At 54.4% G+C, this 24,221-nt stretch overlaps 1 long non-coding RNA gene across 2 annotated transcripts in view; it reads right to left on the minus strand.

Annotated features, from left to right (window-relative positions):
* LOC138491573 (uncharacterized) overlaps positions 1-24,221 on the minus strand; it is a 230,090-nt gene that overhangs the window by 137,237 nt on the left and 68,632 nt on the right. The window contains exon 4 of one of the 2 annotated variants that reach the window (XR_011276043.1): positions 10,494-10,680. The exons of the other annotated variant lie outside the window; for it this stretch is intronic. This is a non-coding gene — a long non-coding RNA (uncharacterized lncRNA). Of the gene's footprint in view, positions 1-10,493; positions 10,681-24,221 lie in introns of those variants that run through there. 2 annotated transcript variants of the gene reach the window in all.

Raw genomic sequence — 24,221 nt, forward strand, 5'->3', positions numbered from 1 at the left:
CTTGGCATCACATACTACCTGCATGTTGATGGAATGCCAGTGCTTGCGGTTTCTATAGATGTGCTCTGATGCCCTGGGGGGACGTAGAGCCACATGGGTGCAATCAATGGCACCTAGGACTTTGGGGAATTGTGCCACCCCGTAGAAATCCTGGACGGCAGCCTGCCTTTCTGCAGGTGTTCTGGGCAGGTATATGTGCCTGCAGACTGATGGGCGTGCAGTCATGATGGCCAAGACCTGGTGTAGGCAGCGTGACTGCGTGGCCTGTGACACACCCCCCCACTATGGCACTTGTCCGCTGAAATGATCCGGTGGCCAAAAAGTGCAGTACATTGAGGACCTTCTCCAGGGGGCTGGGTGCTTGGGAGCAGAGGGTGGTTGATGTGAGGTCATCCTCCCACTCACTGACCAGGTCGAGTATTATGTGAGGTGGAAACCTGTACCTCCCATACACCTGGTCATCAGGCATCCCAAAAAGGCTGGTTCTGGGTGTGAACATTCTGGGCCTGACTATCCTCCTCCTCCTGCGGTATCCCACGACCACTGCTGCTAGGAATGGTATGTTCATCCTGGCGTCTGAGCTTGCTTGTTGTTTGCGCGCACTTTTATGCTGCGCAGGTCCACGTACGCCTGCTTCCTGCTGGCGTACGTGTTTCTGGATTAGCGCGTCTTTTTTGGCACGTGCGTGTGGGCGTTCCGTGCATTTGCCTCCTGTACTTCCCCGCCCACCCCAGCAATACACGTAACCCGCTCGCCCAGGCCCAATCGCGTGTAAAACTTCCTGCGAGCCCCTGAAATACACATACCCCGCTCGCCCAGGCCCAATCGCGTGTAAAACTTCCTGCGAGCCCCTGAAATACACATACCCCGCTCGCCCAGGCCCAATCGTGTGTAAACCTTCCCGCGAGCCCCTAAAATACACGTACCCCGCTCGCCCAGGCCCAATCGCGTGTAAAACTTCCCGCGAGCCCCTGAAATACACGTACCCCGCTCGCCCAGGCCCAATCACGTGTAAAACTTCCCGCGCACCCCCGAAATACACGCTATTTTTGACATAACGGGTGTCCGTGTTTGTCGCGTACCCCTTTGCACGTCATTTGTCCTAGAGGGCCACAGTATGGGACATTCATCAGAGCTGTATATACGTGCTTTTTGTTAGAGCACATTTTTTTAATGCGCAGGGATGCTACCGCCTGCCTTCGTGTGGCGGACATGTGTTGATGTACATAGTTGAGTTTTGGTTTGTGTCATGAGATCGGCATTTCACTGCTGGGGGGTGGGGGTGCAAGGGGACATGAGTGGGTCCTGCTGGCAGGTGCCCTGCACTGCTGGGGGGTTGGGGTGCTGGGGGACATGAGTGGGGGCCTGCTGGCAGGTGCCCTGCACTGATGGGGGTTAGGGGTGCTGGGGGACTTGAGTGGGGGCCTGCTGGCAGGTGCCCTGCACTGCTGGGGGGTGGGGGTGCTGGGGGACATGAGTGGGGGCCTGCTGGCAGGTGCCCTGCACTGCTGGGGGGTGGGTGTGCTGGGGGTGCTGGGGGACATGAGTGGGGGCCTGCTGGCAGGTGCCCTGCACTGCTGGGGGTTGGGGGTGCTGGGGGACATGAGTGGGGGCCTGCTGGCAGGTGCCCCTGACTGCTGTGGGGTGGGGGTGCTGGGGGACATGAGTGGGGGCCTGCTGGCAGGTGCCCTGCACTGCTGGGGGGTGGGGGTGCAAGGGGACATGAGTGGGACATGAGTGGGGCCCTGCTGGCAGGTGCCCTGCACTACTGGGGGGTGGGGGTGCTGGGGGACATGAGTGGGGGCCTGCTGGCAGGTGCCCTGCACTGCTGGGGGGTGGGGGTGCTGGGGGGCATGAGTGGGGGCCTTCTGGCAGGTGCCCTGCACTGCTGGGGAGTGGGGGTGCTGGGGGACATGAGTGGGGGCCTGCTGGCAGGTGCCCTGCACTGCCTGGGGTGCTGGGGGACATGAGTGGGGGCCTGCTGGCAGGTGCCCTGCACTGCTGGGGGGTGGGGGTGCTGGGGGACATGAGTGGGGGCCTGCTGGCAGGTGCCCTGCACTGCTGGGGGTGGAGGTGCTGGGGGACATGAGTGGGGGCCTGCTGGCAGGTGCCCTGCACTGATGGGGGGTGGGGGTGCAAGGGGACATGAGTGGGACATGTGGGGGCCTGCTGGCAGGTGCCCTGCACTGCTGGGGGTGCTGGGGGACATGTGTGGGACATGAGTGGGGGCCTGCTGGCAGGTGCCCTGCACTGCTGGGGTGTGGGGGGTGCTGGGGGACATGAGTGGGGGCCTGCTGGCAGGTGCCCTGCACTGCTGGGGGGTGCTGGGGGACTTGAGTGGGGGCCTGCTGGCAGGTGCCCTGCACTGCTGGGGGGTGGGGGTGCTGGGGGACTTGAGTGGGGGCCTGCTGGCAGGTGCCCTGCACTGCTAGGGTGGGGGTGCAAGGGGACATGAGTGGGACATGAGTGGGGGCCTGCTGGCAGGTGCCCTGCACTGCTGGGGGGTGGGGGTGCTGGGGACATGTGTGGGACATGAGTGGGGGCCTGCTGGCAGGTGCCCCTGACTGCTGGGGGGTGGGGGTGCTGGGGGACATGAGTGGGGGCCTGCTGGCAGGTGCCCTGCACTGCTGGGGGGTGGGGTGCAAGGGACATGAGTGGGGGCCTGGTGGCAGGTGCCCTGCACTGCTGGGGGGTGGGGGTGCTGGGGAACATGAGTGGGTGCCTGCTGGCAGGTGCCCTGCACTGCTGTGGTGTGGGGGTGCTGGGGGACATGAGTGGGGGCCTGCTGGCAGGTGCCCTGCCCTGCTGGGGGGTGTCGGTGCTGGGGGACGTGTGGGACGTGAGTGGGGGCCTGCTGGCAGGTGCCCCTGACTGCTGGGTAGTGGGGGTGCTGGGGGACATGAGTGGGGGCCTGCTGGCAGGTGCCCTGCACTGCTGGGGGGTGGGGTGCTGGGGGACATGAGTGGGGGCCTGCTGGCAGGTTCCCTGCACTGCTGGGGGGTGGGGGTGCAAGGGGACATGAGTGGGACATGAGTGGGGGCCTGCTTGCAGGTGCCCCTGACTGCTGGGGGGTGGGGGTGCTGGGGGACATGAGTGGGGGCCTGCTGGCAGGTGCCCTGCACTGCTGGGGGGTGGGGGTGCTGGGGGACATGAGTGGGGGCCTGCTGGCAGGTGCCCTGCACTGCTGGGGGGTGGAGGTGCTGGGGGACATGAGTGGGGGCCTGCTGGCAGGTGCCCTGCACTGCTGGGGGGTGGGGGTGCAAGGGGACATGAGTGGGACATGAGTGGGGGCCTGCTGGCAGGTGCCCTGCACTGCTGGTGGGTGGGGGTGCTGGGGGACATGTGTGGGACATGAGTGGTGGCCTGCTGGCAGGTGCCCTGCACTGCTGGGGTGTGGGGGTGCTGGGGGACATGAGTGGGGGCCTGCTGGCAGGTGCCCCTGACTGCTGGGGGGTGGGGGTGCTGGGGACATGAGTGGGGGCCTGCTGGCAGGTGCCCTGCACTGCTGGGGGGTGGGGGTGCTGGGGGACATGAGTGGGGGCCTGCTGGCAGGTGCCCTGCACTGCTGGGGGTTGGAGGTGCTGGGGGACATGAGTGGGGGCCTGCTGGCAGGTGCCCCTGACTGCTGTGGGGTGGGGTGCTGGGCGACATGAGTGGGGGCCTGCTGGCAGGTGCCCTGCACTGCTAGGGGGTGGGGTGCTGGGGGACATGAGTGGGGGCCTGCTGGCAGGTGCCCTGCACTGCTGGGGGGTGGGGGTGCAAGGGGACATGAGTGGGGGCCTGCTGGCAGGTGCCCTGCACTGCTGGGGGGTGGGGGTGCAAGGGGACATGAGTGGGACATGAGTGGGGGCCTGCTCGCAGGTGCCCGGCACTGCTGCAGGGTGGGGGTGCTGGGGGACATGAGTGGGGGCCTGCTGGCAGGTGCCCTGCACTGCTGGGGGGTGGGGGTGCTGGGGGACATGAGTGGGGGCCTGCTGGCAGGTGCCCTGCAATGCTGGGGGGTGGGGGTGCAAGGGGACATGAGTGGGGGCCTGCTGGCAGGTGCCCTGCACTGCTGGGGGGTGGGGGTGCTGGGGGACATGTGTGGGACATGAGTGGGGGCCTGCTGGCAGGTGCCCTGCACTGCTGGGGTGTGGGGGTGCTGGGGGACATGAGTGGGGGCCTGCTGGCAGGTGCCCCTGACTGCTGGGGGGTGGGGGTGCTGGGGACATGAGTGGGGGCCTGCTGGCAGGTGCCCTGCACTGCTGGGGGGTGGGGGTGCAAGGGGACATGAGTGGGACATGAGTGGGGGCCTGCTGGCAGGTGCCCTGCACTGCTGGGGGTGGGGGTGCTGGGGGACATGTGTGGGACATGAGTGGGGGCCTGCTGGCAGGTGCCCTGCACTGCTGGGGTGTGGGGGTGCTGGGGGACATGAGTGGGGGCCTGCTGGCAGGTGCCCCTGACTGCCGGGGGGTGGGGGTGCTGGGGGACATGAGTGGGGGCCTGCTGGCAGGTACCCTGCACTGCTGGGGGGTGGGGGTTCTGGGGGACATGAGTGGGGGCCTGCTGGCAGGTGCCCTGCACTGCTGGGGGACATGAGTGGGGGCCTGCTGGCAGGTGCCCCTGACTGCTGTGGGGTGGGGGTGCTGGGCGACATGAGTGGGGGCCTGCTGGCAGGTGCCCCTGACTGCTGGCTGGGGGTTGGGGGTGCTGGGGGACATGAGTGGGGGCCTGCTGGCAGGCGCCCTGCACTGCTCGGAGGTGGGGGTGCTGGAGGACATGAGTGGGGCCTGCTGGCAGGTGCCCCTCAGCGCTGGGGGTGGGGGTGCTGGGGGACATGAGTGGGGGCCTGCTGGCAGGTGCCCTGCACTGCTGGGGGTGGGGATGCAAGGGGACATGAGTGGGACATGAGTGGGGGCCTGCTCGCAGGTGCCCGGCACTGCTGCGGGGTGGGGGTGCTGGGGGACATGAGTGGGGGCCTGCTGGCAGGTGCCCTGCACTGCTGGGGGGTGGGGGTGCTGGGGGACATGAGTGGGGGCCTGCTGGCAGGTGCCCTGCACTGCTGGGGGGTGGGGGTGCAAGGGGACATGAGTGGGACATGAGTGGGGGCCTGCTGGCAGGTGCCCTGCACTGCTGGGGGAGGGGGTGCTGGGGGCATGTGTGGGACATGAGTGGGGGCCTGCTGGCAGGTGCCCTGCACTGCTGTGGTGTGGGGGTGCTGGGGGACATGAAGGGGGCCTGCTGGCAGGTGCCCCTGACTGCTGGGGGTGGGGGTGCTGGGGACATGAGTGGGGGCCTGCTGGCAGGTGCCCTGCACTGCTGGGGGGTGGGGGTGCTGGGGGACATGAGTGGGGGCCTGCTGGCAGGTGCCCTGCACTGCTGGGGAGTGGGGGTGCAAGGGGACATGAGTGGGGGCCTGCTGGCAGGTGCCCTGCACTGCTGGGGGGTGGGGGTGCTGGGGGACATGTGTGGGACATGAGTGGGGGCCTGCTGGCAGGTGCCCTGCACTGCTGGGGTGTGGGGGTGCTGGGGGACATGAGTGGGGGCCTGCTGGCAGGTGCCCCTGACTGCTGGGGGGTGGGGGTGCTGGGGGACATGAGTGGGGGCCTGCTGGCAGGTACCCTGCACTGCTGGGGGGTGGGGGTGCTGGGGGACATGAGTGGGGGCCTGCTGGCAGGTGCCCTGCACTGCTGTGGGGTGGGGGTGCTGGGCGACATGAGTGGGGGCCTGCTGGCAGGTGCCCCTGACTGCTGGCTGGGGGGTGGGGGTGCTGGGGGACATGAGTGGGGGCCTGCTGGCAGGCGCCCTGCACTGCTCGGAGGTGGGGGTGCTGGAGGACATGAGTGGGGGCCTGCTGGCAGGTGCCCTGCACTGCTGGGGGGTGGGGGTGCTGGGGGACATGTGGGGGCCTGCTGGCAGGTGCCCTGCACTGCTGGGGGGTGGGGGTGCTGGGGGACATGAGTGGGGGCCTGCTGGCAGGTGCCCTGCACTGCTGGGGGTGGGGGAGCTGGGGGACATGAGTGGGGGCCTGCTGGCAGGTGCCCCTGACTGCTGGGGGGTGGGGGTGCTGGGGGACATGAGTGGGGGCCTGCTGGCAGGTGCCCTGCACTGCTGGGGGGTGGGGGTGCTGGGGGACATGAGTGGGGGCCTGCTGGCAGGTGCCCTGCACTGCTGGGGGGTGGGGTGCTGGGGGACATGAGTGGGGGCCTGCTGGCAGATGGCCTGCACTGCTGGGGGGTGGGGGTGCAAGGGGACATGAGTGGGGGCCTGCTCGCAGGTGCCCGGCACTGCTGGGGGGTGGGGGTGCTGGGGGACATGAGTGGGGGCCTGCTGGCAGGTGCCCTGCACTGCTGGGGGGTGGGGGTGATGGGGAACATGAGTGGGGGGCTGCTGGCAGGTGCCCTGCACTGCTGGGGTGTGGGGGTGCTGGGGGACATGAGTGGGGGCCTGCTGGCAGGTGCCCTGCACTGCTGGGGGGTGTGGGTGCTGGTGGACATGTGTGGGACGTGAGTGGGGGCCTGCTGGCAGGTGCCCCTGACTGCTGGGTAGTGGGGGTGCTGGGGGACATGAGTGGGGGCCTGCTGGCAGGTGCCCTGCACTGCTGGGGGGTGGGGTGCTGGGGGACATGAGTGGGGGCCTGCTGGCAGGTGCCCTGCACTGCTGGGGGGTAGGGGTGCAAGGGGACATGAGTGGGACATGAGTGGGGGCCTGCTTGCAGGTGCCTGGCACTGCTGGGGGTGGGGGTGCTGGGGGACATGAGTGGGGGCCTGCTGGCAGGTGCCCTGCACTGCTGGGGGTGGGGGTGCTGGGGGACATGAGTGGGGGCCTGCTGGCAGGTGCCCTGCACTGCTGGGGGGTGGAGGTGCTGGGGGACATGAGTGGGGGCCTGCTGGCAGGTGCCCTGCACTGCTGGGGGTGGGGGTGCAAGGGGACATGAGTGGGACATGGGTGGGGGCCTGCTGGCAGGTGCCCTGCACTGCTGGGGGGTGGGGGTGCTGGGGGACATGTGTGGGACATGAGTGGTGGCCTGCTGGCAGGTGCCCTGCACTGCTGGGGTGTGGGGGTGCTGGGGGACATGAGTGGGGGCCTGCTGGCAGGTGCCCCTGACTGCTGGGGGGTGGGGTGCTGGGGACATGAGTGGGGGCCTGCTGGCAGGTGCCCTGCACTGCTGGGGGGTGGGGGTGCTGGGGGACATGAGTGGGGGCCTGCTGGCAGGTGCCCTGCACTGCTGGGGGTTGGAGGTGCTGGGGGACATGAGTGGGGGCCTGCTGGCAGGTGCCCCTGACTGCTGTGGGGTGGGGGTGCTGGGCGACATGAGTGGGGGCCTGCTGGCAGGTACCCTGCACTGCTGGGGGGTGGGGGTGCAAGGGGACATGAGTGGGGGCCTGCTGGCAGGTACCCTGCACTGCTGGGGGGTGGGGGTGCAAGGGGACATGAGTGGGACATAAGTGGGGGCCTGCTGGCAGGTGCCCTGCACTGCTGGGGGGTGGGGGTGCTGGGGGACATGAGTGGGGGCCTGCTGGCAGGTGCCCTGCACTGCTGGGGGGTGGGGGTGCAAGGGGACATGAGTGGGGGCCTGCTGGCAGGTGCCCTGCACTGCTGGGGGGTGGGGGTGCTGGGGGACATGTGTGGGACATGAGTGGGGGCCTGCTGGCAGGTGCCCTGCACTGCTGGGGTGTGGGGGTGCTGGGGGACATGAGTGGGGGCCTGCTGGCAGGTGCCCCTGACTGCTGGGGGGTGGGGGTGCTGGGGGACATGAGTGGGGGCCTGCTGGCAGGTACCCTGCACTGCTGGGGGGTGGGGGTGCTGGGGGACATGAGTGGGGGCCTGCTGGCAGGTGCCCTGCACTGCTGGGGGTTGGGGGTGCTGGGGGACATGAGTGGGGGCCTGCTGGCAGGTGCCCCTGACTGCTGTGGGGTGGGGGTGCTGGGCGACATGAGTGGGGGCCTGCTGGCAGGTGCCCCTGACTGCTGGCTGGGGGGTGGGGGTCCTGGGGGACATGAGTGGGGGCCTGCTGGCAGGCGCCCTGCACTGCTCGGAGGTGGGGATGCTGGAGGACATGAGTGGGGCCTGCTGCAGGTGTCCCTCAGCGCTGGGGGTGGGGGTGCTGGGGGACATGAGTGGGGGCCTGCTGGCAGGTGCCCTGCACTGCTGGGGGGTGGGGGTGCTGGGGGACATGAGTGGGGGCCTGCTGGCAGGTGCCCTGCACTGCTGGGGGTGGGGGAGCTGGGGGACATGAGTGGGGGCCTGCTGGCAGGTGCCCCTGACTGCTGGGGGGTGGGGGTGCTGGGCGACATGAGTGGGGGCCTGCTGGCAGGTGCCCCTGACTGCTGGCTGGGGGGTGGGGGTGCTGGGGGACATGAGTGGGGGCCTGCTGGCAGGCGCCCTGCACTGCTCGGAGGTGGGGATGCTGGAGGACATGAGTGGGGCCTGCTGCAGGTGCCCCTCAGCGCTGGGGGTGGGGGTGCTGGGGGATATGAGTGGGGGCCTGCTGGCAGGTGCCCCTGACTGCTGGGGCATGGGGGTGCTGGGGGACATGAGTGGGGGCCTGCTGGCAGGTGCCCTGCACTGCTGGGGGGTGGGGGTGCTGGGGGACATGAGTGGGGGCCTGCTGGCAGATGGCCTGCACTGCTGGGGGGTGGGGGTGCAAGGGGACATGAGTGGGGGCCTGCTCGCAGGTGCCCGGCACTGCTGGGGGGTGGGGGTGCTGGGGGACATGAGTGGGGGCCTGCTGGCAGGTGCCCTGCACTGCTGGGGGGTGGGGGTGCTGGGGAACATGAGTGGGGGGCTGCTGGCAGGTGCCCTGCACTGCTGGGGTGTGGGGGTGCTGGGGGACATGAGTGGGGGCCTGCTGGCAGGTGCCCTGCACTGCTGGGGGGTGGGGGTGGAGGGGGTCATGCGTTGGTGATCAGTAGTGCAAGCTGACATGTGGCTTGCCTGGGGGGCATGCCCATGGTGGATGGGCTGCCTGCGGGACATGACCAGGGGTGCAGGGTAGTCCCCCTGTGGTGTGGGCTGCCTGCAGGGGCCGTGGAGGGTGTAGAGCAAACACCTGGGAGGAGCCACACTGCCAATTGACGTGTCGGACTCCACGGCACCCCCAAAATACACGTACCCTGCTGAAATCGCATGTGAGACTTCCCGCGAACCCCAGATTAACACGTACCCAGGCCAATCGCGTGTGAAACTTCACGCGAACCCCAGGAATACACGCACCCCACTCGCACAGAGCCTATTGCGTGTGAAACTTCCCGCGAACCCCAGATTTACATGTAGCCTGCTCGCCCAAGGCCAATTGCGTGTGAAACTTTCCGCTCACCCCCGAAATATACGCACACGCTATTTTTGACACAGCGGGTGTCCGTGTTTGTCGCGTACCCCTTTGCACGTCATTTGTCCTAGAGGGCCATAGTATGGGACAATCATCAGAGCTGTATATACGTGCTTTTTGTTAGCGCACATTTTTTTCATGCGCAGGGACGCTACCGCCTGCCTTCATGTGGCGGACGTGTTTATGCCTGTGCGCGTCTTCGCCCGTGTGCTGGTTTGCCCTATTCGATTCCATGAATACGTGTTGTAGGCGAGCGTGTGGGCGTTCCGCGCACTTGCCTCCTGTACTTTCCCCGTGACGCCCACATTTTCACGCGTTGTTCCCCATTCCGCGTGTCACGCCCCGTGTTACGCCTACTTTTGTTATGTGCGCCGCGCTATGTGCGCTTTCGCTGTTGCCGTAGCGCACGCCGTTAGATGACCTGTGCGCCGGCATGTGCCACGCAGATTTTCAGCGCACATCCCAGATTTTACTCGCGCACGGACTTCCATCAATCGATGTGCGCGGGCTTTGCTGCGATTTTCGCACTTGCACTGCGATTGGCACGCTTGCGCAGGAATTTTCAGCGCACATTAATTCCATGAATCGGCCTCTTATGTTCCTTTAAAAACCACCTTTCACAGTTTCAAAATATTTTTTTTAAATCGCATACAAAACAAAATCCTTTTCCAAGATGGCCACCATTGAAAAGAAAGGCAGTTGCTCCGTACATGCCCCTCTTTGCTTTCCATGGCATCCAACACTTGTGTAATACGAAAACACTCCCACATCTCATCACATAACCAACCCTAATGATATTGTACACTTTTTTGGATGACGTTCCTCTCCAGCGCAGCCAAATGCGCCCATAAGAACCTACGTACTGTGACGCAGAACCTGCAAATGAACACACAGCGACGTACAACGTAGCACGTTACATTTTGAAATAATAAACTGGTGTTTAAAAGAAAACATTAACTTTTTAGAATTTGTAAAGTAATTTATTTTAACAATAGACTGTCCGAGGCCATCGGACTATTCCCATTTTCAATCAAATTGTAACTTTGTTTCTTCGGTCATCATCAAAAATGTTAATCGTGAGGCACGCGTTGATCTTTTCGCATACACGAAATATTCGCTTTCGATAAAGCAACCGCCTCGGTCACACAGTGATTTCCTGGACGTCGCCATGAACTTCAGCCTACACCACCATAAACAATGTTATGTTACTCCTAATGGCCACTCCAGGGTATGGACAAATGGGGTCGGGCCTTTCGTCCCACAAAACAGTGACGGTTAGGCAGCCGGTCACGAGCATGTGCATCTGGCGTGCAAAGAAGCCATCACTTGGCATCTGGAATCCATGGCAATCACAGTACTGCAGAATGTAGCTGTTCGGAAAACAACAGAAAATACGTATCAATATCCAACCTTTGCCAAACAATGTCAAAAAAGACAAAAAGAACGTGGAAACTGATACACAAATCGATGTGGTCATACATGACATTTCAAAGAAATAGCATTGAACATGGGTGAACCTAAAGATAGCCTACAAACGCCGAGAATCTGCATTCTCCATACGTAAAAAAAAATATGCCAATTACACAGACAGATAGTACCTCCGTTACATTGCCAAAATTCTTGTTCTGGTAATAACAAATTAAAACTCATTCCGGTGTAGAGTCGTCAAAAGTAAACGTACACAATATTTACCGTCTCCATTGTCTTCGTTAAACCCAGACAGCAATGTACTTGCAGCAAAGAATCTTCTTCAACTGATATTACATGGGTCTTACAAATGTTTTGAATACATAACCTTATCAAATGGTATTTTTTCCAAACTTTCACTCTCTGCATTCTTCATGAATTTTTCCTTTCGCTCAAGGTCAAAAAACAATAGACCCTTATGGGTTCAGTCGGATGCGTGGGCCTACTGAGCTTGCAACCAAAAAAGCAAACCAAGTGACCTTCACTCAGAATGAAAATACATTCTGACTTTGCAACAACATATCTGAATGCATGTATAAGAACTGCTACTCCCATACACTTGCAGAACCGCTGTTTCCATCAAACAGTGCAGGTGGCTGCCTCAGATTTCAAACTCTAGGACGCCATTCTGACTGCAATATTATTTTAAATACATTGTAACACAGACACAGTAAATCTTCGCCTGTACTTAGTGGACACTATATTGAGCAGCAACTTTCAATTTACCGTATGACTTTGGTGACAAGAAAACACCACTTTTTGACTTCCTGCTGCCACATTCCATCCCAGCCTCATTAACCCTCACCTTCTGCAACAGTATTTCATAAGGTTAACAAGTGCAATGGTGTGTGATTTTATATGTGTTAGCGGCGGTGTCCGTGTACACCAAAACACAAATGAAAGATGGCGGTGCAGCGAAAGAATCTGACGCACTTCACGCCGTTCAACATCCAATCAATGAACGTGCCACATGTCTGCGCACATGACGCTACGAATTAGCCAATGGGTATCTTGTCCGCAGAGCAAACAGGGAAGTATGTCTGCGGAGCGGACATAGATATCACACATTTTTTGAGACATACTTTTTGGTCGTTTTAAAGAAAACTACTGGATGGATTGGCACCAAATTTACAAAAGCACGCTTTCGGGACCAAGCTCCTGCCGCAAATTTGGTGAAAATCCGTCCAGCGTTTTGGGCTGTAGACGTGCGCAAAGTTTTTCCCCCCATTCACTCTATGGGAAAAAAAGACATTTTGGGACCCCCCCCCCTATAACTTTTCCCCCCCTGGACCAAACTTCACAGTGGCCCATATAATTTTTTTTGCAAAGTTTGGTGTGGATTCGTCCAGGGGGAGCGGAGTTATAAGCTGCCCAAAAAGTGCTCTTCTTATGGAAACAGCAACTTAACCATAACTACACGGCCACTACCGTGGCCGTGTAATGAGAACATATATATATTTATAGTTGAACATTTAAAAAAAATAATAATAATAAAAGAGATAAAGGGAGTACAGAAAGGTGCAATTTAGGAACATGGCAGCCCAGTACTTCCCTCATGATGGCCAGGATTGGTCTGAATACAAGGTAGATACTTATGAGATAGATGAAGTGGCGATGGCAAACAGCCTGGAAAAAGTGCTGGGTTCCACGGTGGAGACTAGCATAAAGAGAGCTGTGTCAGAGATGTTCCTGCCTATTCAGCAGTGCCTGGACAACATGGAGGAGCAACTTCGAAAAAAGACTCAAAAGAAAAAGCACCTTTCAGGTGGGGGATGTATTCCGGCTCGCTTGAGTAAAGACTCTACGACCTCCCCGAGCCAGCCAGAGCCAGCCACTGCTGCCCTTTCAGGCGCCTTTTTCAGGCTGAAAAAGGCCTCTTTGAATAGGAAGGAAACCCCTTCCGCCGATGGACCCGCTTGCCTCGAGGAAGAAAACAGAGTTACCAGACCCTCGAGCCCAGAGGGATATCAACAGAGCTTTGACCATGAAGGATATGATTATAACAGTCTATCTCCCGTCTCCTCAACGAAGACACACAAACAATAGGGTCAAAAACCTCAACCTCAGGGATTGCAGCAGCCCCCATCCCTAAAAAGCCAGCTAAGGATCATTCTTCCTCTAAGGGGATGTTTTCTCCGGAAGACTTGGTGCATTCCAGATCTACTGACTGGGAACCATCTCAAAGAACAACGGAGTACATTAAAGACAGGCTGCCCAAGCCTTTAGACAAAGAAGTCCGAGCGAGACTCAAAGCAGAATGCCCACGCCCGGGAATCCCAGACAAGGTAGCCCCAACACCGGAGTTAGACTGCAAGATGATTACTTTCTTAGGAAAGAATGCTAAAGATCCACAAAAGGGCATAGATCATGCCTGGAAGTCCTGTCAAGACAGGGTATTGGACGTCACCGGTCCACTAGAAAAGATGATGGATCTGGCTGAAGTAGCCATAGCCACAGGTGATCCTATTGACCCAGTGATCCTTTCAGGCTGGGCTCAAAGAGCCATTTGTTTGTTGGGCAACACCAGCTGTGCCATTTCAGCAGAGCGCCGCAAGGATATCCTTTACAAAATCGACACCAAGCTAAGTGAGTTAGCAGACACCGAATCCGGAGCCGCTGCCCAGGGTCTGCTCTTCGGCGACTCCTTCGTGAAGGAGATGTCTAAATGTGTTGGCACCTTCACGGTGCTAGACAAATGGCAATCCTCCATCAAAAGAGTTTTCTCTTCAAAAATGTTCGCCAGTGTAGAGGTCGCTCTTCCGGCCGATACTCTATTGATCGAAGACCTCAGCAATCCAGGGATCATCACGCCTGGCAGGATCGCACAGACACCTTCTTCCCTTCAAGAGGGCAAGGAAGAGGTCGCGGTTGGAGGAGAGCTGCCTGATACCCAGCACAGCAACAAACCACAGGTCAGTCTACCTATCGCAGCGCCCGCACCGCAAACGCCCATAGGAGGGAGGCTAACTCCTTTTGCGCATGCATGGGATTCCTTATCAGGGAATGCTTGGGTCAGAGACACAGTTTGCGGCATGCGCCTAGAATTCTTTGCGCAACCATTTCAAACAGGTTGTCCCATTCCAATTACAATGTCCAAAAGAGGACGAGGTAGCTCTGGACTAGGAAATTCACAGTTTAGCATTGAAACAAGCGATTCGCCCCTGCACAGGTCAAGGCGGTTTCTTCAGCCCCATATTTTTGGTATGCAGGAAGCAGAAAGTGCTTCCAGTGATAAACCTGAGGACCCTCAACGATTTTATTGTTTATCGTCATTTCAAAATGGAGGGTATTCACATGCTCAGGGACCTCCTGAGACCCAGCGACTGGCTTATGCGGCTGGACCTGAAAGATGCGTACCTTGCGGTGCCCATACATCAGGACCATGCAAGCTACCTGAGATTCTTCTGGAAACAACGAGACTGGGAATTCACGAGCCTACCATTCGGTCTCTCTTCAGCTCCTTGGGCTTTCACCAAGCTCCTGAGACCAGTAGTGGCACATTTAAGAGAACAAGGTGTCCGACTGATAATATATTTGGACGATATTATCTTAATGGCACAATCTCAAGCTCTGGTAGAACAGCAGATCAAGCTGGCCATAGATCTACTTCACAGTCTCGGATTCCTCATAAATTGGGAGAAATCATTCCTCCACGCATCCAGAAACGTAGAGTTTTTAGGGTTCGTCGTCAACACCGAAATGGCTCAGCTCCGTCTCCCGGCAGCCAAAATTCACTCCATCAAATGGGAAATCCACAGACTCCTAAAGAGGGACGACATATCTCTTCGAGACCTAGCGAGGGTAATAGGACTTCTCTCCTTCTCTATCCAAGGTATTTTTCCAGGACCTCTGCACTACCAAGAGTTACAGAGGCTGAAGGACAGCATTTAAGACACAGTCTTTCCTACTCACAGCGACTGACTATCACCAGAGGCGAGAACGGAACTCAATTGGTGGCTCAAACACATGGAGGCCTGGAATGACCGGGCAATCTTCGGATCTGCCCCAGATATAGTGATAGTCAGACGCCAGCCGTTCCGGCTGGGGAGCGAGATGCAGTCCAGTGGCCACAGGAGGAACATGGTCACCTCAGGAACTCGAGATGCATATAAACTGCCTAGAGCTCCTAGCGGGTTCCTTCGCAGTACGCTCCTTTACCAAAGACAGAGTGAGCTTTTGTATCTTACTAAAGATGGAAAACATTTCAGCAGTAAGATACATCAATCATCTGGGTGGCACCAAATCTCGGCCCCTAGCTGAACTAGCCAAAGATTTTTGGCATTACTGTCTAGAGCACCGGATTTCAGTCACGGCAGAATATCTACCCGGCCTTACGAACGTAGTGGCGGATTGGTACTCCAGACATACAATCGATTACAGCGACTGGAGGCTCGACAGAGAAGTCTTCCTTCAAATTCAGCAGGTTTGGGGTCCCATGTCTAAAGACCTGTGTGCTTCACACCTGAACACTCAGCTACCAGTGTTTTTCAGCTGGAATCCAGATCCAGCAATGACTGCAACGGATGCTTTCCTCCAACATTGGACCGAAGGGGTACATTATGCCTTTCCCCCCTTCAACATGATTGCGAGGACCCTGGCGAAGGCCCGTCGGGAACGAACAGAATTGGTTCTTATAGGCCCGGTCTGGACCTCTCAGACCTGGTATCCAGTTCTTCTGGAACTTTCCAATCCTTCTGCCCCAATTTCCAGATCTCCTGCTGAATCCTGCGAGGCAGCGTCACCACCTTCTCCTCGAAGGATCTCTGATACTAGCAGTCTGGAGGATTTCAGGTCAAGGTGGAGAGTTCCAGGCATGTCTCACATGGCAGTCAGCCTCATCGAAGAGAGTTGGGCCCCGGCCACTCTTAAAAGATACTCTAACTCATGGAACGCTTGGACTAGCTGGTGCCAAGACAAAGGCTTCAATAAACAGAAATAATGTGTCCAGAGAAAAATGTATTTATAGTAGTGTATCAAAATGTATTTAAAGAGATACAAGAAATTGAAAACTGGTGAATGAATCACTAGTTATTTAACACTAATCACTTAACCATAGCAAAACAGCAGCAATAATATGCCTAAAATCGGCTAAAACATTGTCACACATACTTACCATTCATGGTGCAACATTCAACCACAACTCATGCCGTGACATACATGCAAAATACTAAAAGACAAAAACCGTGCTAAAAACACATGGGGAAAAGGAATTCATAACTGTTCCCCAAAATGAAAAACATTATTATTGTGTTCACAAACAATAGAATCAATTCTCATATAATCTATTGTCAGGGTGGATCAAATAGAGAAAAACTACAAAGATCACATCCCTATAAAATTTAACTTTGGACGTGTAGTGGTAGTTGGCACAACGTCTTCCTCAGGAGGTGGATGTTACCATTCTGTAAAAAAAGGCACACAGACATGGCTGTAAACTAATACATAAAAGGGCCTAAATCATTGCCGACTGTCTACCAAATAGAATTAAAAAGAAGTAAAGATTGCTGAAAGCGGTCTTAATTGTTTAAACCACACCAGTTGGGTGCCATATATACCACATAAAAAATAAACATATAAGAATGCCAATCTAACAGCTGTGTAAAACAGAGCCGGAGGGTGACTCTCATAAAAGAACTGTGCAAAGTGGCAACGAACCTCAGAACCATATTGAATCTGAAACAAATAAATATATAAACACATATATATGTATATATATGTGGGTGTAAACTCTGTCAGTATAAGCTACTGTGCCTAAGGGCAGTTATTTCACTAACCTGGTAAATCCCAAGCTGCTGTAGATACCAATACAGAGTAGTGAAGCCAGCCTCTGTGTAGATTTAAGGACTGTATCCTAACCCAAAGTGAAACAGAAAGCACTAAATGAAGTGACAACAAGTCTGGATTCTGAATAAAGTGCCTACAGCAATGGAAGGCAAAGATGGAGGCTCACCTGAAACCCGCCTCTAGGGCGTAGAGAAATCCAGAGCTACACATATTCGAAATGAAAGTGCAGCAAAACTTTGCCGGAGAGATCAAAGCCGTCTATTCATACTAGAAAAACAATAATAAAAGCGGCGAAGAAACTCCCTTAGGGTGCTGTTACCAAATGACAAAGTGTAACTGACATCATCCTCGTATTTGCCGAGCTGCATATAATAAATATGTGAAGTGAATACTAGAATGCTAGCAGCAGTGACGCCCCGGAAAGGTCAAGGAGCATTTGTGAACTCATGCATGACATACAAATAACTCCATAAGCACTGCTCGCTCTATTACAATAATGAGGTGAGCGCAGGAGCAGATAACAAAAGTAAAAAGAACAATCCTGAATGAGGGTTGTTACAGAAGCTGTAACTGAAGAATAAGTGACAAACGCGCTTACCTTCATGCAATGATAGCCGTGTCTGACAGCATCCAAGTTCAAAAAAGCTGTCTCTTCGTCCCGCAGTGCATTTAGAATTGAAAAACGCTGCGCATGCGTGCAGAGGTCCTGCACAAGAAGGCTGGCTACAGCCCACAAAAAACCTGAGGCAATTTATAACAAAATAACATGACTCTGTGCATGTCAAAAAAGTGCCGATGGAAAGCAAGGAGAGGGGACACGATCACAAGCAAAAACAATTATGTTACTGCCCAAGATGAACCTGAAGAATAATAAATGCGACTTACTCCGAAGCTTACTGAGAAGTGTGGTGTCGCCAGTGTTTATGTGTTCCGAGGACGAGTCCTCTGTTTGTTACCATTAATCAGTGGGCTGCGACCGACGTGTAGGAAGGGGTGGGGCTACCGCCAGAAAGGCAGTTCGAGGCTGACGAAGTGTTGCACCCCAGCTCCTGTGTCGGTGTATCCTTGTATGAATGAGGGTGGCTGACCACCAGCGTGAGGAGGTCCACTTGCGAGATACTAGATTGGCGAAGAAGCGGACACGTGTCTTCCAACGTGCCCGCCACCTCAGGTCCAAAGCACTTGTGGTGAGCAGTGAGGCACCACTGGAGCCGTAGGACATCTTCTGGTCGAGGATTCCCGGAGACAGCAGGTTGAAGCGAGAATGTTCCCTGCCGTCAAAACGATCCCCAGCGCAAGCTCAACTAAGGCTCCAACGCACACATCCCACGCGGGTGGAGCAGCTACAGCGGCTCCCTGCGTATCATCCGTCCGGGCGGGGGGGGGAGGGAAAACCTTTCCCACCAACAGCGACGCCGGTAGGCGCATCCAATCACCTGCAGGTGGAGCAGCGGCTCCCTGTTCATATCTCCGGGCGGCTAAGGAGTACTGACCTCCCGCCAACGGCTACGGCGAAAAACAACACAGAGAAGAGTGGCAGGGACACGGCTTCCCGATTTGTCTCCACAAGGATAAGAGGGGTAAGAGTATAAATCCCAACGCGCACAAGGCTCCAGGGCGCGCCACACAAGCCAGGCCCCACAGGCCCATCAACATGTGGCACAGCGCCCCTCCCCTCCCTGGCATCCCCAGAACGGCTGCACACAGGACAGCAGGCCTCGCGAGCCACACAGCTAGTACAGCACCAGAAGATCAGCCCATGAGTGGATCGGAAGGGAAGTCACTGACAATCCCAGTGACTCCAGCCAGACCAGAACCCAGAAAGATGACAGACAGCATTTTAGTCCAACTGCCAGCAAATTTTGACCTCACTGACACCGGCACCCTCGTATCAAGATGGAAAAGGTGGTTGAGGGACTTCGAAGTATGCCTAAAAGCGGCCGGACCACTAGAGGATGAGCAAAAACTAAACCTCTTAATCCATGCCGTAGGATCTAACGTGCTAGTCATCCTTGACGAAATACCTGAAAACACCATAGACTCCCACTCCAAACTAAAGACAACGCTCACGGAATACTTCATGCCCCCCACAAATGTGGACTATGACCGGCATGTATTCCAAACCACTATGCAAAACAGAGGAGAAACCATAGATGCATTCGTCATGAGGTTAAGAGCAAAAATTAAGCACTGTGAAATGAGGAGGCCCTCAGGTCGCAGATCATAGTGGGGTGCGAAAGCGCCGACTTTCGAAAACGACTAATTCAACAGCCGAGAAACCTAGAAAAAATCCTACGGCTGGCACGATCAGATGCTGCCCTCGCAGCGCAAGAAGAGGGCCTGGAAGAAATAAAAATCACGCACGGTAAGCACGAAAGCCTCAACAAGCGAGAAGGAACGGCGAGAACCAACAGCGATCCGTTCTGCTACCGGTGTGGACACGAGTACCCTCATGAAGGAAGGTGCCCCGCCATGGGCCAAACATGCTCCGCATGCGGTGGGGACAACCACTACAAGGCCGTGTGTTTGATATTCTGCAGCAAGATGAGAGGGGCAGGAAAAAGCGGGAAACCCACAACAGAACTGGAGCAAAACCCGCCCACGCAGCACCACCGGGCAGCACACCAACCCCACGAACAAGGACGTCACAGACACTACGATGAACAACCAGAAAGAAGACAAGAAAAAAAAAAACTGGAGGGAGAGCAAAACTACCACATCCAGGACAAGAAGAAGACCCAGGAGATACGTATGGTGCCTCATAGAACAGTCGCAATCGGACAGCGTGTCAAGTGCGTCATCAGAAGAGAGAGCCCGCCGACTGGAGAAACACCAAGAAGCACCACGGAAAAAGGGGTATTTATACGCCCTTGGAAACAACACGGCAAAGGAACACAGCCCAATACTACGAATACAAATCAATCAAACTTCTGCTGAATTTCTGATAGATACGGGGGCAACCGTGAACGTAATCAGTGAGGAAGTTTACGAAAGAATACCAAACGCCCCTCGCCTACAGCCAGCAAGAGCCCTCATCTATCCATACGGCTCAAAAACGCCCCTGGCATGCAAGGGATTCTTCATGGCATCATGCCGATACAAGGAACACAAGAAAAGCATCCCCATGCATGTACTAAAGGCTGCCACCGAGAGCGGGTGCATACTAAGCTATCAAGTAGCCATAGAGATGGGACTCATTCACATACTATACCGCCTTATGGTGCATAAATATTTAGACCCGACAGCAAGCATTGACCAAGTTTTCCCATCATTATTCAAAGGCCTTGGAAAACTGAAGAACTGACAGATCGAACTCCACATCAACGCCAGCGTACAGGGGCATCCCCATAAACATTTAAAAGCAAGTCGAGAATGAACTGACCATATTGCTCGAGGCAGACATCATTGAGCCATCAGAAGGCCCCACACCATGGGTCTCCCCTATAGTACCGGTGCCCAAAAGAGACTCCCCTCGACATCCGGATATGTGTAGACATGAGGAGACCAAACAAAGCCATCCTGAGAGAACGACATCAAGCCCCACGAATAACAGACATGGTGCATCTATTAAATGGAGCGACAGTATTCTCCAAACTGGACCTAAACAAAGGCTACCGCCAGCTGGAACTCTGCAAGAGCTCCCGCTACATAACGACTTTTGCCACCCACCATGTGTTCCGAGAACGAGTCCTCTGTTTGTTACCATTAATCAGTGGGCTGCGACCCACATGTAGGAAGGGGCGGGGCTACCACCAGAAAGGCAGTTCGAGCTTGACAGCCATTAAGTAAAGAAGTGTTGCACCCCAGCTCCTGTGTCGGTGTATCCTTGTATGAATGAGGGTGGCTGACCAGCAGCATGAGGAGGTCCACTTGCGAGATACTACAAGAAGTAAACATAAAAGCGGAAAATGAGCCTGACTAAATTCGAAGCAGCCTGATGGAAACAAAATGCATGCTGGAAGTGGTAGTGCAGCCTAGGTGCAACGTTCGAAATGACAGCTTCCAAATAAGTTACCGAAAAGGCCGAGAGCTTCCAATAAATGGAAAAGTCACGGACTCAATTAGAGGCAGCCAGATAGAAACAACGTGAATTCTGGGAGTTGTAGTGCAGCCTAGGTCCCGCGTTCCAAATGTCAACTTCCGGATCAATTACAAGATGGACTAAAAGGCCCCAGTAGATGGAAAAGCCACAATGTCTGTGAAGAATATAGAGGCCCTTAAAGACTGACTCAAAAGGGCAGAAATATTCTAATAAGGACAGTGTCTGTAAGGTGTCTGTATAAAAACACACCGAAAAGTGGAAATGGCCATGACTAGCCAAAACACTCCAGAAAGTAGTCTTGATTGGGCTAGTTAACTGGAACCTGAACATGCATGGGCATACAGGGCAAGCAGAAAAAATACTCGCTAATAACTATTAAAGTCCCACGACTCCACTGTGTTGAGACCTTTGTGGAGTGTTATTAAACTAAAAATCCACATTTGTTCCTTGTAGGACAGTTTGTTCGCCAGTTGTACTGTGTTGTTGGCAACAATTTTTTCTAAACAAAACAAAATGAAAGAATCTGGATCGTGTCCCATTTCTACACAATGGATCACTAGTGGAGCTGCTAGGTTGCGTGTTCTAATTTTAGAACGGTGTTCGTTGATGCGTAAGTGGACTTCCCTAGAGGTTTTACCTACATACAAGAGCTGGCATGGACACTGGATAGCATAAATTACATTCTTACTTCTACAAGTGGTAAAAGTACATAGTGCCCAAGTCCTGCCATTGTACGAAAAGTCTATTGTTTTTTTGGAGAATTTGCAAGCTGCGCACGAAGTGCCCGTTGGCCTTTCACCTGATTAAGGTGAATATCTCTGACCTGATTAGTACGAAAAGGGAGTCTGGTGGCCCGAGGGAGTTTCTGCCCTAAATTTGTACTTTTTTTTAAAGCAAATAAGGGTTTCTCTAAATTGAGGTCAGTGGAGTTGAGAATCCTCCAGTTTTTCTAAACAATAGCTTTAATTGTCTCACTATGTTGGCAAAAAGTGGAAACATAAAAAAGCTGTTCTTTCTCAACAGTTTTCTTTTTTGGCCTGAGAAGGGCGTCCCGATTGGTGTACCGCGCTCTTTTTCTTGAGTGTTTAATAAGTTTGCGCGGGTATCCCCGATCTAACAATCTAGTCTGTAATACGTCCGCATGACTGTTGAATTGCATAAGATTAGAACAATTGCGACGGAGCCATAAAAACATCCCATAAGGTAGATTGCGCAAAAGGCTTTTGGGATGTTGGCTCTTAAACTGTAGCATCATGTTCCTTTCTGTGGGTTTTCTGTAGAGCTCAGTCTGCAGCAACCCATCCTCGTTATAAATGGATAAATTGAGGAACGCAATGCGGGAGGTAGAATGTTCAAAGGTGAATTCGATATTAATGTCTACTTGATTAAGCCACCGGACAAAAAGTTCCAATGTGACAATGTCTCCCTCCCACAGCAATAAGATGTCATCAATATACCGTCGGTATAACTTGATGTTAGTAATGTAGGGATTCACATCATTCAGGATAAAATTCTCTTCAAACATGGCCATGAAAATGATGGCCAAATTAGGAGCAAAGGCACAGCCATTGCCGTGCCTTTAGTTTGTACAAAAAACTCGTCTTTGAACTTAAAGAAGCTGTTAGAGAGGACCAAATCCACACATGTGAACAAGAAGTTGGTAGGAACCACATGTGCAGGTGGTCGACGATCCAACATAACTCACAAGCATTGAATGGCCTTATCTTGGAGAATATTGGTATAAAGCGCCTCTATATCTAGAGCCACCAAGATCTGTTTAGAGGCGTCAAAAGGGAGGCCTTCAACCAAATTAATAACATCCCTAGAATCTAACAAGAATGTAGGAGTCGCCATCGCCAATGGTTTAATAAACACGTCTATGTATTTGGATAATGGCTCTAGAATAGAGCCGCACCCCGAAACTATAGGGCGGCCAGGTGGGTTAGATGTATTTTTGTGAATCTTAGGGATGATATAAAAGAGGGGAGTTCTTTCCTCCGAAAAGTTGATAAACTCAAATTCTTTTTTAGACAATATTTTGCGATAGTGACCTGGAATATTAAGAAGACGAATCACTTCCTGATCATACGACCCAGAATCCCACACCACTATTCCACAGCCTTTATCGGCAGTCTTGATCACAATGGAGGGATCTTGTGAGAGAGATTCAATGGCCTGAAATTCAGCTAGTTGGAGATTTGGCCTCTTAGTGTTTCTAGATAGTTCAAGATATTTGGCTAGTTCTTTAATAACAATTTTTTCAAAAACAAGGACTTTAAGAGGAAGTTTTGCTATATTAGGAGTGAAAGTGGAAGGTCTGGCCAGCCCTGACTTGTTGAGCTCAGAAGTATTTTCTTTGTCAGAGAAAAAGGCTCTAAGCCTGACATTACAGAGAAATTGTTGGATCTCATTAGTAAGGTGCATAGCACTCGGGGTCTTTGTAGGGACAAAAGAAAGGCCACGTTTCAAAATAGTCAGCTCAGGTTCGGAAATAATACGAGATGACAAATGAAATACAGGTAGTGCCGCATTCACCACCGGTAAGACCGATTGCGTGTTTGGAAATCGCGGTGTCCCTGACCTTGTGGAGGGGCATTTATAGCCTGCAAATAAGGTGGCCTGTGGGGGCCTCTCCCCTGTTGAGAATTCCTGCGGCCTCTGTGGCCACCCCTTCCTCGAAAAGGGTGATTCCCTGAGTTAGAATTGGTAGAATCTTCATTACTTGAGGAACTAGACGATGTATCCAAGAAAGTAACGCCTCGTCTTCTATTAAAACCCACATTCTGGTTACCAGATTGTTTCCAGAATGTTTGAAAGTTAAAGTCCTCTGACAAATAGGGATATACAATCTCTTTTTTGAACATTGAGATATCTTTTTTTAGTTTATTGGTCTTTTTTTCTATAGTAATATTTTTAAATTCTTGAAAAGATTTCTAAACTTGTTCAAGTTTTTGTTTGGCTTCGGAGATGAGAGGGTTTAGCAAAAAGGCTTTTTCTTGCTCCAACACGGTCTCTGTAATTTTCTGGCTAACTCTCTGAGCAGTAGAGATCGTGAGAACTAAAAGATCACAGCTGCATTTAGTGGCCACCTGGCTAAATGCTACCTTATATTCTGTATCGTCCAAGAATAGTCACGGGATAATTTTAACTTGTAAACCCTGTGGAATAGTACTAGATTTCAGATATTGTTTTAAAACATACCCGTGCATTTCAGTGCGGAATTGCTTTTTTTTAAGTCTAGTTTTTTCAAGGTAGTTGTAAGTCAAAAAATGAGGATCCCTCTAGGAGCTCAGCTATTTGGGCTTCTGTAAACGAAATGGTGTCAGATTCAGCCATAGTCCGTCTGGTTCTCTCCACTCAGATAGTCACGGGTCAGGCTCTGGAGAAACACAACTGTAGAAAATTATTAAAAAGAAAGAAACTAAATCCCAAACAAAAAGTGATAATAATATACTTAATGAACAGGGAAACCTGCACAGCCATGGGCTGAAATAGTACAAAACACTGAAAGGAGCAGGAAAACTCTTTCCAAGACAAAGGCTTACATCCAGTTTCAGCACCTATAGAGGAAATTCTGAATTTCCTAGCATCCTTAGTGGAAAGGGGTCTGGCCTACAG

The sequence above is a fragment of the Ambystoma mexicanum genome, chromosome 10 (genome assembly GCF_040938575.1).
Source record: "Ambystoma mexicanum isolate Mex_15411 chromosome 10, UKY_AmexF1_1, whole genome shotgun sequence".
Taxonomy (NCBI): Eukaryota; Metazoa; Chordata; class Amphibia; order Caudata; family Ambystomatidae; genus Ambystoma; species Ambystoma mexicanum.